Below are 13,507 nucleotides of genomic sequence, written 5' to 3'. Positions count from 1 at the left end.
CAATTATTTACGATTATGATATTATGTTTGACTAACAATGCATATAGATGCTAGTCAGGTCTAACACAAGGATAACAAAGTCTTCCATACCTCTTAATTGAATCCACACTTTAGAGGTCCCATTTTCCCACTAAAATGGTTTGTACAAATAAATCTTGATTATGATATATTTTATACCCACCATTATAAACTTTGCTAAATAGAAAGCTAAATTTCTTGCTTGCTTGCTTGCTTTCTTACTTGCAGTGTTGAATTGCTTGTGCTATTTCAAAACCAAGATGTGGAGTCTAGTTTTAATTAAAGTGCCAACAGGATATGAAATGTGCGAGTATTATTCTGGTGTCACCCTATCATCCTTGGTCAGTCTGGCTGGTACAAGGGTCCTTGGCTGACTGTGTATGTGTGCATTAGAGTTCTTGAGACAGAACAAAATATTTCAATATATGGATATTACCTTACAGTATTGCCAACTTGTGGAACCACATAATTTTGTGAGACTGAGCTTTCATTAAAATTTTTTTTTCAAGGCCTCAAGGTTTCAGAGAATTTTACCTGAAGTGTATCTTAAATACACTAAAACCTGAAGGTGAGTAAAAACAACCCAACTTTTATTACAATATTTAAAAGTCTTTTGTATAAGCCAGTCTCATGATTTTGTATGGCTTGAGTCCTGAGTTTTAAACACTCAGGCTTCGCAATACTTGCATTTTATGTTTTTAAATAATCTCAGTGTTTGTGAATGCTATGCTACATTTCTCAAAACCGAGAAAAGACGAGCGAGACCGATATTCTGAAGGTAAAGCTAATTGCTATGAGGCAAATCCCATCCCTCTGCAGGCACAGAGGGCCCTGAATGCACGTGTGAATGAGTGGCAGAATGCTGTACAGGGGTTCTGCGCACCCCATGTGTGTTGCCCTCTTTATTAAGGCACAGAGAGCTTGTATTTAACACTTGTGTTGTGTTATTCCAAGATTACTTGACTCTAATACAGCTGCACACAGCCAGGCATTGACTTCAGCCTGCAGCTCCCTGCTGTCCAGCTTCCAATATGGAGGATGACTTAGGTCCTTGCAGGTCCATCCACATCCTTACAGAATGACACCTACTGCATAGGGAGTAGAGAGGCTCCTTTTGCACTGCCATAGAGACACTTTCGGAGTGGGCCTGGGCAGGGAGAAGCCAGTCGGTCAGTGACTACTCAGGTCCATCTGCCATTGCCTTGCAGAGGGGGACTATGGCACACGCAGATGCTGCTGCAGCTCTGTGACTGCCATAGTGAATACAAAGCAGCATCAAAGTCTCGGAAGGGGAGCAATAGTCATTCTTCTTGACCCTCTTGGAACACCCCTTGATGAGGCTTGTCACCCCTCCTAGATAAGGACACTAGGAAATCTACACATACTGCATCATGCAACACAACATGGCGTTTCACAGAGTATGTATCACATATCCATATGACCATGGGAAATTGACTTGCTCACTGTGCAGAACCAATAGCACTATGCCTCAGAGCTTCACTTCTCCTTCCCCATGTCTGTAGTTGTTTCTCATATCTCCCCTGACAGCCTAGTCAGGATGACTGACAGCTTAACTGACAGCTTTACCATGATAGTTAAACTAATTCAAATTTGAAATAAGTTTAATGTCCACTAGTTCACAGGTTTGCAGCTGGAAGGTGTCAGAGGAAATTCATTCTAATTGCAAAGTATCATTTCTATTCATTTTAGTGTCAGCAATCCTAATGCTTGGATTTTGTATTTGGTTTTATGATAATGGATTGGCTGGGTTATTCTTAGTACAATTTTTAATGTTCAGTTGCTGTCCATTAATAGTGTGTTACTTTTCCAACAAAGCTTTAACCTGTTGTCAGTGTAAAAGATATCTATACAAAACCAGTCAGGTTTGCTGCCACCCAAAATGAATAGAACTGCCAATTCCATTAGTTTCAATGGCAGTCATATGAACCACTGAGTTGCCCTTCAGAGATCCCTTGGTTTCTTCTACAATTAAAAAAAAAAAAAAAAAAAAGAAAAGCCAAGAGACAGTGATCTTCCTGATCAAACTCAAAATATATTTTACATATGGATGCAAGGGTATTTGAAAGCAGGCTGACTCTGTAGGAAACTAGATTGTTGGGAGTAGTTTTCAGAATTCAGAAATACTCACACATATTATAAACAATTCTCAAGTGCAGACATGAAAAGCCTATTTAAAAGAGCCTTCCTATTTCTTACTAGAAGAACACACAAGCTGAATTCTGTGTTTACACAAAGGTTCACAATTTAGAAAATGATCTGTGAACTGAACAGGAAAAATATATCTAGTCGGGCTGGGTAAATAGATTGATAATCGGATTCACCTGATATTAATCATATATCTAGGCATTTATATTACACTTATCACTACAAGGGGAGGGATTCCTACCTGGGGATCTGCAAATCAGTGTGGCTAACTTTTGTGATTTTCATTGTGATATTTGATGCTTTTTTTATTAAGATCCCAGCTACCGTTAGTTAATGATCTGCATATCTCATCTTTCATTTAAAAAATAAAAGTAAGTTTCTAGCCCTAATGGTTGCAGAGAGAAAGTTAAAAATGTGACCTCAAGGCTCAAAAACCACAAGACAAATTAAAAAATAATATTTAAAAACAAATAATCTCATGATTTGTAAGTGAATCTTATGATTCTGAGGACCTGAATCATGACTCTGAACACTTGGGGTATGTCTACACAAGCACCTACTGCATGGAAAACTGGGGTGTAAATTTAGTGCTGCACGCTAACGGTCTGTGTGAATCCTGTTGATGTGCAATTTGAATTATTTGCTTTGGTAGAATTGGTTTCAATTGTTTTTGGATGTTTTCTCTGTCAATTGTAGAGTACTTAGGGATGCACTGCAATAATATAATGGATTGTATTTTACAGCACATGGAATTATTTCTAATTAATGTTGTTATTAACTGATGACAATGTGCTTGGTGTACCAGAAAAACTAAAGACAGTCTCTGCCCCAAAAGAGTAACCTTTTGTGTTTTGCAAACGTAGGCTTCAACTTGGTTTCTGTAGCGGAACTAACCTCAACATCAGCTGTAGATATGATTCAGACACACTATAAAAATGAGTTGCTTGTAGTTTCTAAGCCACAGTCATGCCTGTGTAAATGCAGACGGTTGTGCAGCAGCCAGAACTCCTCATGGGACTATGAAAAAATGTACAATATAGTAGGACTTCTGCCACCCTCTGTGCTCCAGCATTCGTGCCACTTCAGTTCCATTGGTCATAAATCCTTCGTGTCTCTGACTTTGATCGTAACTGGTCTCTGCATGTGGTGCAAGGAGATGGACGCTCACCAGACCAGTCAGAATCTGTTATACAGGGTACAATATGGTAAACCCCACTTGCCATACCTTGAGTGATATTCTGGCCCTACTGAATACAAAAGCAAAATTCCTGTGGATATCAGTGGGGTCAGGATTTCACTGTGTTGCTCTAAAGCTCTTAATAGGTGACACTGAGAACAGCACTAAAACTCAGCCATACATTACTCAGTACACACTTATATATAAGGAAAAACAGCACAAACAAGTCCATGTAGTCTGTTTATATAGCCCTGGGGATTCAGATAAAGAAAAACAAACATAACCTTTTCAGCTGTTCCTCACAAGGGAAAAAGAAAATGAAACATTTGATTATAATTGTTTTAATGAGCTGTGATTCCAAATGAAGTTGTAATGGTCTGGCTAAAATATATTCTGTTAATGAGCTTATATTTCTATCAAAATGTGCAAGATGTAAAATTCTCTGAGGATAAAGTTTAGTAGCAAGCAATTTTACTTGTTGATAAATAAGTCTGTTTTTTCTTTGAACAAAAGTGTGTATTTTTATTGTTAATAACAGGTGAAAGCCAGAATATTTTATCCAAAGGAACAACATTGAATCCTTGGTTTTGCAAACACAAAACCCTATTGATGAGGTCTTTCAAAATCCAAACCTTGGACCTTGGCCCATTTCTAAGATTATATATAGGAAAATCACACTAGTTTATTTCTAAATTACATTAACAGTTTTAGGGATGCAGATGGAAGTGGCCATCTATGCCCAGGAGACCACAGAAGGGAAAAAGAAATCCAGGGGCTGTAATGTGTCAGTAGAAGGAAGTGAGTTGTGCTCAATGTGAATAATGTTAGCTATGCTCATTGTATCAGAAGAAGTGTGTGTGTATACATTTTTCACATTCACAGATTCATTGATTTTAAGGTCAGAAGGAACCATTTTGATCACCTAGTCTGACCTCCTTCATAACAGAGGCCATAGAATTTCACCCAACAATTCCTGCATCAAGCCCAAAAACTTGCAATGAAACTAGACTTTAATTTTTAGAATGGTACCCAGTCGTAATATAAAGGCTATGTGTAGTGGTGATTTGCATGTGATGAATTGAAGAGCCATGTGGTAAATTGAGAATGTATAGGAATGTGTGCCATCTTCTACTCTTACTCAGATCTAACTACTTCCTAATCTGGGCTTGCTCTTTTTTCTCACTCCAGCTGACTTTCATCTCTTGATGGTTTCTTCTAGCTTCATTTACTTTAGATACCTTTGTAGCACAATCAGTCAGCCCCTCATCCACCATTTAAGTAGCATTGCCTATAGATCACCACTTTTAATCAAACAACAGTCAACGAATAAAACCATTCTTATGTACAAAGAGACAGCTCATGGTTTCTGTGCTCATGGTTTCTGTTTCAAAAGGGAAATTAAAAATGCTTATCCATATTAACACAATGGATTTAATCTCAAACCAAACTTTAACAAAAAAGTGAAAAATAAATTTTAATTTAGAAAGACAGACTAGAAAGGAAATAAGGTATATAGTTATATAAATACAGTCACTAAACACTGAGAAGTTGTTGCTTATAATCATATAAGAATGAAATATTACAGATGTGTTGCACAGCTAGAGAAAACCAACTACACTTCAGTATGATGTAATGGATCAGTAAGGCACAAAGAATGATCAGTTAGGTGGCTGGGCTGCTTAAATATCTGAATCAGCATGATTGAGAAGAGGTAGCCAAATTGCAAATAATTTTGACCTTGTTTCACTGACATAGGTATTTTTGACTTCAATGTATCCCTTACTTTACGGTACCAGCTACCCAAAGTGAGAATAGACAAGCTAGACCTTGTGGCTGCAATAGGACTCACCCGGTGCCCCCCCCCCTCGCTCTCCTGCTGGTAATAGCTCACCTTAAAGTGATCACTCTCGTTACAGTGTGTAAGGTAACACCCATTGTTTCATGTTCTCTGTGTATATAAATCTCCCCACTGTATATTTCACTGAATGCATCTGATGAAGTGAGCTGTAGCTTATGAAAGCTTATGCTCAAATAAATTGGTTAGTCTCTAAGGTGCCACAAGTACTCCTTTTCTTTTTGCGAATACAGACTAACACGGCTGTTACTCTGAAACCTGACATTTACAGCCGAACTTTGTGACAACCCTTGTGCCTGAGTCACCTTATCCTTAATTATTGTCTTTTGCAGTGTTCATTCCTGTTTGTTCCTCAGCGTAGGGAACTTTGGCTTGTGGGTTTTTTTATGTGTAACTTTGCGTCAAGTTCATCTTTTCCACCTGGACATCTTATCAGGGACTATTTATGGGACTTCATCCATCCTTTAAAATAAAGAACAAACTGTGCCCTGAAAGATAAAATTCTACTTAAGAATGGATAGATTCTAACAAGCTTAAATTCTGAAAGGTACATGAGATTGTCTACTCTAAACTACAAGTTGCTATGGGTACAGCTTCTGTGGCTCAGATAGGGATGGGGGCAATTATCAAGTTTTGTTTGCTTGATTTTAAGTAGGTAGTTACCTGGATACTCAACAAATAAGAACACTGAAAAAAACCCCTTGTTTTCTTGTTCTCTAACTGAAGAAGAGAGGAAATAGCCATACTTGAATGCAAAACCCCTAACATTCAGATTCTTTTAGAGTAACAGCCGTGTTAGTCTGTATTCGCAAAAAGAAAAGGAGTACTTGTGGCACCTTAGCGACTAACCAATTTATTTGAGCATAAGCTTTCGTGAGCTACAGCTCACTTCATCGGATGCATACTGTGGAAAGTGTAGAAGATCTTTTTATACACACAAAGCATGAAAAAATACCTCCCCTCACCCCACTCTCCTGCTGGTAATAGCTTATCTAAAGTGATCACTCTCCTTAAAATGTGTATGATAATCAAGTTGGGCCATTTCCAGCACAAATCCAGGGGGGGAGGGGGCAGAGAAAACCTGGATTTGTGCTGGAAATGGCCCAACATGATTATCATACACATTGTAAGGAGAGTGATCACTTTAGATAAGCTATTACCAGCAGGAGAGTGGGGTGGGGGAGGTATTTTTTCATGCTTTGTGTGTATAAAAAGATCTTCTACACTTTCCACAGTATGCATCCGATGAAGTGAGCTGTAGCTCACGAAAGCTTATGCTCAAATAAATTGGTTAGTCGCTAAGGTGCCACAAGTACTCCTTTTCTTTATTCAGATTCTTAGCTACACAGTGAAGTACTCAGCTGAGATAAAGAGTTTCTGAACTGTTGGCTTTATTAAGGCATAGGAATAGGCTTATGAACAGAGAGCACTTCAGGGTTGCAGAATGAATTCCTGGATAAATCAATTGATCCCATACTACCAGTATAAACCCCTTCCATTTCCTCTGTCCCCCATTTCTAATTTAGCAGGTGATTTTTGATATCTAACTTTATAAAAGTTTCAGAGTAACAGCCGTGTTAGTCTGTATTCGCAAAAAGAAAAGGAGTACTTGTGGCACCTTAGAGACTAACCAATTTATTTGAGCATAAGCTTTTGTGAGCTACAGCTCACTTCATCGGATGCATACTGTGGAAACTGAAGAAGACATTATATACACAGAGACCATGAAACAATACCTTCTCCCACCCCACTCTCCTGCTGGTAATAGCTTATCTAAAGTGATCACTCTCCTTACAATGTGTATGATAATCAAGTTGGGCCATTTCCAGCACAAATCCAGGTTTTCTCACCCTCCGCCCCTTCCCCCTCCCCCCCCCCCCAAACTCACTCTCCTGCTGGTAATAGCCCATCCGAAGTGAAATCACTTTGTTAAATCACTTGTCAGATTTTTGGGGGGAGAACAGATTAATTAATGATATGATAATGGTGTTTTATTCAAGACTATTGGAAACTCACCTTAATTAATAAAAGGAGAGATCCTTTCTGCTGCAGTGCTGCAAGCTGAAGTTCATCTACTGTCATGAAGATCTTTGCTTTTTAAATATGCTCTTAGGATTGTGTGTGTGGCACTGTGTTCATGGCTTTAATCAGGAGGTTTGGTAACAAGCTGAAGATGGAAAAGTGAAGATGGGAGGGAGAACAGGACAAAATTAAAATACCATCCTGTCAGTGTCGCTAATAGTTTATGTGGGCAATGACAGAACAGTATTTTAATTTTTGTCTGGTCTCCTTGCTACTCATTTATTCCATCTCCTGCTTGTTATCAGAGTTTCGTATTAGACTTAAAGATATGACTGTATTGCCATAATAAATTTATAAGAGGATATTTAAAGAGCAAAGATTTGAGTGACACAAATGAACCTCAGTGCAGCAGAGTTTCAGAAAGGATTTTCAGAAAGATGCCACAGAAGTCAGAAATGACTGCTAGAATCTTCTTAATTTAAAAAAAAAGGAAATGCAAGAGGCACAAAGTATTTAATAAATTTAGGTTTAATTTTAAATTATCGATGTTTTAAATCTTTTGTTAAAAAAAAAGGTTAAGAAAACTAGTTTAAAGCACATTATTGAAATGTAAGCTAGATATTTAGACACTGAAAAACTAACATGTTGGAAAAGGCACATAAATTTCTAATATGTTCCTAAAGTTCTTGAATTGTTTTCAGTTCATCTTTGAAGCATGACTTAGTTCTCCCAACTGCATGAAAAGTGATTTCTAGACAGGGTCTAGAGATCCAATTTTGATGTCACTATTAAATAGGATATATCTATTTGATCAAAATGGAGAGAGACTGCTTTAAGTCAATCTCTCTGGTTCTTGTTTCTTAAAAGGGAAGGTGCTCCTATTTACCAATGACTAGTTTGCCATTTGTTTGAATTACATGGGAGAATTGTGGCTGAATCCATGGGAGAACATGGCTATTCTGTGTAAGTTAAACAAAAGTTATATCCACCAACAGGGTAACAGGGTTACCTTCACAAAGCATAAATCAGGAATTATTGAAAGGACAAGAGATGAAAAGTGCGTATGACAAGTAAAGGAAGTGAAGAGAAGGGGTGGTGGCAAGGGAGGAAATGGAGGTAGATTATTTGACTTAGAGACTCTCCTAGGGAGATCTGTGATAGGCACTTAAAGAGTAGATAAAGCTGGAGTGGATCCCCTGGATGGGGAGTGGGAAGGGAATAGGTACTAGTACTTAAGGAAGTGAAACAGCCTTACTGAATTCAAAAGAGCTACAAGAAAATAGATACTTGAGGAAAATCCACTCATCAATAGGTGAGGCTTTTTATAAATTCAGTAACTACTATTTGGTTGCGAACTGAAAGGCTGCTAAAAAGGCAGTGGAGAGGTGAGAAGAACAGAGAGGAAACAGATGCTGACAGGTATGCCATTGAGTTAGAGGGAAGATGTGGCAAACAGAAGACAAAGAAAGAAGAGAACAGTGTGGTTCCTCTGTTAGCATCATGAAAAGGGACTTCCAAATACCTTCAAATCACTCCAGCTTCTCCATTTCTGTCTCTCTTCAAGCTGAGGAGTGGAGGCCCAGTGACTCAGCTGGGGACCTAGAACATGTGATCTGTGACTCCATGCTGAGACAGTAACTTTCCATGCACGTGGGCTGAGGATATAAATGGAGACTGTGAAATCATCCCTTTGCCTTTTACTGCTCCACATCTCTGGACTCTGATTTCGAACAGAGAGAGTTTTACGCAATGGACTGAGGACTCCAATCTTTTGGATGTACCAGAAAGACTTATTATTTAACATTACTGCTATTATCCTGATCTACAGACTCTGAAATCAACTGTAATGTATATGATTCATTTTAACCTTTGAATAACTGTTCTTTTCTTTTTTTAAAAATAAATCTTTAGTTAGTTTACTAAAGATTGACTGAAGTGTAGTATTTGGTAAGATGCTAAAGTACATATTGACCTGAGATGGGTGTCTGGTTCTTTGGAACTGAAAGAACCTAATATATGTGATTTCTGGTTTTAATAATAATTTATCACATACATCTGGTTTGTCTTGGTGATGCCTGAGGGGCTAGGTGAAGTCTTATGATAGGATACACCACTAGTCTGGGGTAAATGCCCTGTATTCTGGCAATCTGACCTGAGATTGGCGCTCTAAGATGTGTTGCATACCAGGCAGTGTGACAATAAGATAAGACAGCATTGCAACACATTGCTGTTAGTTTATTATCCTGAAAATATTCATATTGCACATTCAATTGCCTTCATCCTGTGGTCATTATAGTGGGGAAAAAAGAGGATTTTACATGCATTGAAATTCTGCCCTATAGATATGACAAGGCCTGGTATTTCTGTATCCATAGTTACAATATGTAAAGATGCTGATGATAGTGAAACCTGATATACTTAAAATCACTTCTCCTGATTCGGGATGAGAAAACTAACGCTGAAGTTTGTGGCATTCAAACACTGAATGAAATCCTGGCTCCTCTGAAGTCAACGTCAAAATTTCCTTTTTGGGTCAAGATTTCACCCTGTGGGTTAAGAAAATCAATATGAACTGAAGCATTGTGAGGCTTGGGTTACACTTAGACACTCTGAAATAAAGGAGTACAGAGTAAGGCAAGAGAAAAATTATAATGAAAATAATAATGTAATGTAATATCAGTGTATTAAATATATTACGTACAAGTCACCAACTTCTGCCAGCCTAACTTTTAGGGGCTGCTAGTACCTAGCTCAGTCTTCCTTTTAACTGGAAAAACATGCCGTTTTAAAGTTCTTGGGCCTTGAAAAAAACATGCATTTAATTTTTTTTTTTAAAGGGTGCATAAATTCTTAGTTTTGTGACCCCAGGAAAGAATCAGTGTTTGCAAAGCCTTGAACTCCAGGAAGTTTGCCTATCCCTACTCTCAACCCCATCCTATGATGACCTGACAGCTTTAATAAGGCTGATATTGGTGGCAGGTGAGCCACTGAGAGGTCAACTTTGGCTGAAGTCCAGCACTTGATCCTGGTTCCAGGTCTCTGTATCTGATTAAAATCGAGGCAGGAACAAACCAAGCTGGAAAGAATGTTTAAGCATTTTAGGTTGAAGCTAAGGTTCTGCAGCTGTCACCAGACTTTTCAAAGTTGTAAGACAATCATGGTGCATTACACAACATTGCAGCACTGTGCTGTAGCCATGAGTATAATGCTCAAGTATTCTCTGTGGCTTGGCCTGTTCTTGTCTTATAGAGTTAAGCCAGATCATTGGCTTGATTTGGCTCAGCCGTACCTTTAAAGTTTCTGGCTTGAACAACTCCAGTGGAGAAAACCAGATGCAACTTGTAACAGCATGGAAAGTCTAGGGACTCTGGAATATGTACTTTTCTTGAAAAAACAAACAAGCCTGTTTTCTGTATTAAAAAAATTATTTCAGAAAGACTATTTACCTTTTTAAAAAATAGATTACGTATGGCTTGTCAGGGATGTAATTAGTATGTGATGATATGACATTATCTGATTAAAATATGATATTTGTTGCAATCACTGTTATATATTGGCAAAAATCATGTACAAAATGTGGGATGTAAGATGTTTATGAAAAGATTATGATTTTCTGGTTATGATTATGTTATCTGTATTCATATATCATTTTTGTATTTGAAGTTATGAATATTGGCTCTATACCTGGATTTCAAATGTTTGCTCCTGGGGTAATGCAAGGTTGTTAGCCTGCACATCCACAAAGTTGTTAGCCTGCACATCTTGGAGGGACTATTCAAATTAAGTGGTTCATCAAGAAACACTTAACTGACAATGAATGGACCATGGGAAACGCCCATCTACACTGAATGGACTGTCCTGCAAATGTGCTGTCTGAAGCATAGGTAATGGCTTCCTGCAATGACTAGGAAAAATGCATGGATATGTGACTTGTCCATGTGACTCTAACCACCATCTTGTTACTGTACTTTCCCACAGTAAGAACAATGGGATTCCCTCCACATGGCAGAAGATATAAAAGGCCCTGGAAACTACTCTATTTTGCCTCTTTCCAGCCCAAACCTCTGGACTATGGACTTATATTAATGGGAGCATTCTAACCAATGGACTGAGGACCTTCCAATGATTTGGAAGCAGTCAGAGGTTTGACTTAAGCCAGCAGTTTATTCCATCACTGCTATAAGCGTGAACCAAGAACTTTACAATTACTGTATGTATTTGATTCCTTTAACCAATTTTAACTCTCACCTTTCTTTCTTTCTTTCTTTCTTTCTTTCTTTCTTTCTTTCTTTCTTTCTTTCTTTTTCTTTCTTTCTTTCTTTCTTTCTTTCTTTCTTTCTTTCTTTCTTTCTTTCTTTCTTTCTTTCTTTCTTTCTTTATAAACCTTTAGATTTTAGATACTAAAGGGTTGGCATCAGCGAGATTTTTGGGTAAGATCTAAGTTATATATTGACCTGGTGTGTGGCTGGTCCTTTGGGATCAGGAGAACCTTTTGTTTGAAGAGATTGGTTTTAAAGAACCATTCATCTCTAAGTCTGGTGTTTTTGGTGACAATACAAGGACTGGAATGCCTAAGGAATCTGCTTTTATGACTTCTTGTTAGCCAATATGGTGAAACAGAAGTTTACTTTTGTTGCTGGTTTGGTATATTCTCTGGAGGATTAGCCACTAGTCTTGGGGTGTATCAGATGTTTGTCCTGAATTTGGCATTCACAGTTGTGACCCAAGAAGGCACAGTTACAGATGGCCAAACTGATCCTTGGGAAACTAATGGTGCTGTACTGGGGATAAATTTAATCCACTGCGTATGACAGATGGATATGTACACTAATTTTACTTACTGGAAAATGAATGTGGCAAGTGATATGTAAATACACTATTTGTTCATTTCTGCCTAATTCTACCTCCAGTATATAATGCTTATTCTTACCACACACTTATCTCTAATAACGGAGAATGATTTTTTAAATTCAGTTTAGCTTGGTGTTTGCTAATGATATTCAAGTTTAAGCTTTGCAGGTTAAAAATAAATCCTAGACAACCCGACTTGCACATTTTGGATATAACAGCTGATCGATTGTTCAGAAGCAATGCTGGCTCAGATTTCTCATTTATTAAAACCCACACAACAGGCTACACAGTATATTCATTTTTAAATGAATTGTACCATATGGCTTCTTATCCATGGCCCAAACCACATGCCAGTACACATTATACTTTTTCTTGTCTGTGATAGCCACTTTAACACTTGTGTGTGTTTCACCTTTTTGAGTGTGGTGAAAAAGAAGCAAGATCAGAGACTAGTTAAACTGTAGATATCATGTTCACTGCATTATTTTGCACTATTGGGCGGTTGCAACTTTTGCTTCTTACAAAATATACTTTGGATAAGCAGAATCAACACCTTGAATATAAAATATCAGAGTCTATAGTGTACATAGAGACTCAGTAAGTCAACCAAGGTAGCACAGAGCAGAACTGAAAATAAAATTGTCTAAGGCCCCATGTTCATAGAAAACTACTTCTCCAATGTGGTACTCCACAGGGTACAAAAGTATATCTGTAATTTCACTTCACTTGCTCACCAAATGTAAAACCAAAAAGAGCAATGCAACTGCTTAAGTATAAAATAAACCATAAGGAGCATTTGTAGCACAGCAACATATCATTATCTGTATTAACATAACTACTGGCCCACAGTACCACTGTAACTAACAGTAAATCAGTGTACCTTTATGCATGATCTAGGGATGGAGGAGAAATGCTCATAGAGATCTTTGAAACATCGAACAAATACTTGTGACTGTCTGATAGAAGTTCAGTATACTAAAGTACAACATGAAGGAGACACTTATACGTTACTAGAATCTGACCTAGAAAGTTAGGCCAAAGCTTTCAAACTTGGGTGACAAAAGTTAGCCACCTAGGTTCTTATTTAGACATGTAAATAAAAGCTGTTTTTTCCCCCTTCAGAACTGCTGTTAGTGTTCAGGCCCAAGTTTCAGAATTTTGGCCTTAATAACTCTGTAGAATTTCTTATGACCCTGTAAAAGTGTCTGCACCACCCCAGGAATATATGGCTATTCCTGAATAGGTATGTTTTCATTTTCTATATATTCTTATTCTTGTGGAAATTTGCTACAATGCCACTTGAGTGAAAAGTTACTGACTTTCTTCATAGAAACAGGTCCTAGAGAATGGGCAGGCAGAAATGCCAGAAGGAATAGAAGTGATTATATCTCAACAAATAAGGATTGGAAATAATACCA

This window comes from Eretmochelys imbricata, chromosome 5 (genome assembly GCF_965152235.1).
Source record: "Eretmochelys imbricata isolate rEreImb1 chromosome 5, rEreImb1.hap1, whole genome shotgun sequence".
Lineage (NCBI taxonomy): Eukaryota > Metazoa > Chordata > Testudines > Cheloniidae > Eretmochelys > Eretmochelys imbricata.
Note: the sequence above shows the minus strand (reverse complement) of the source record.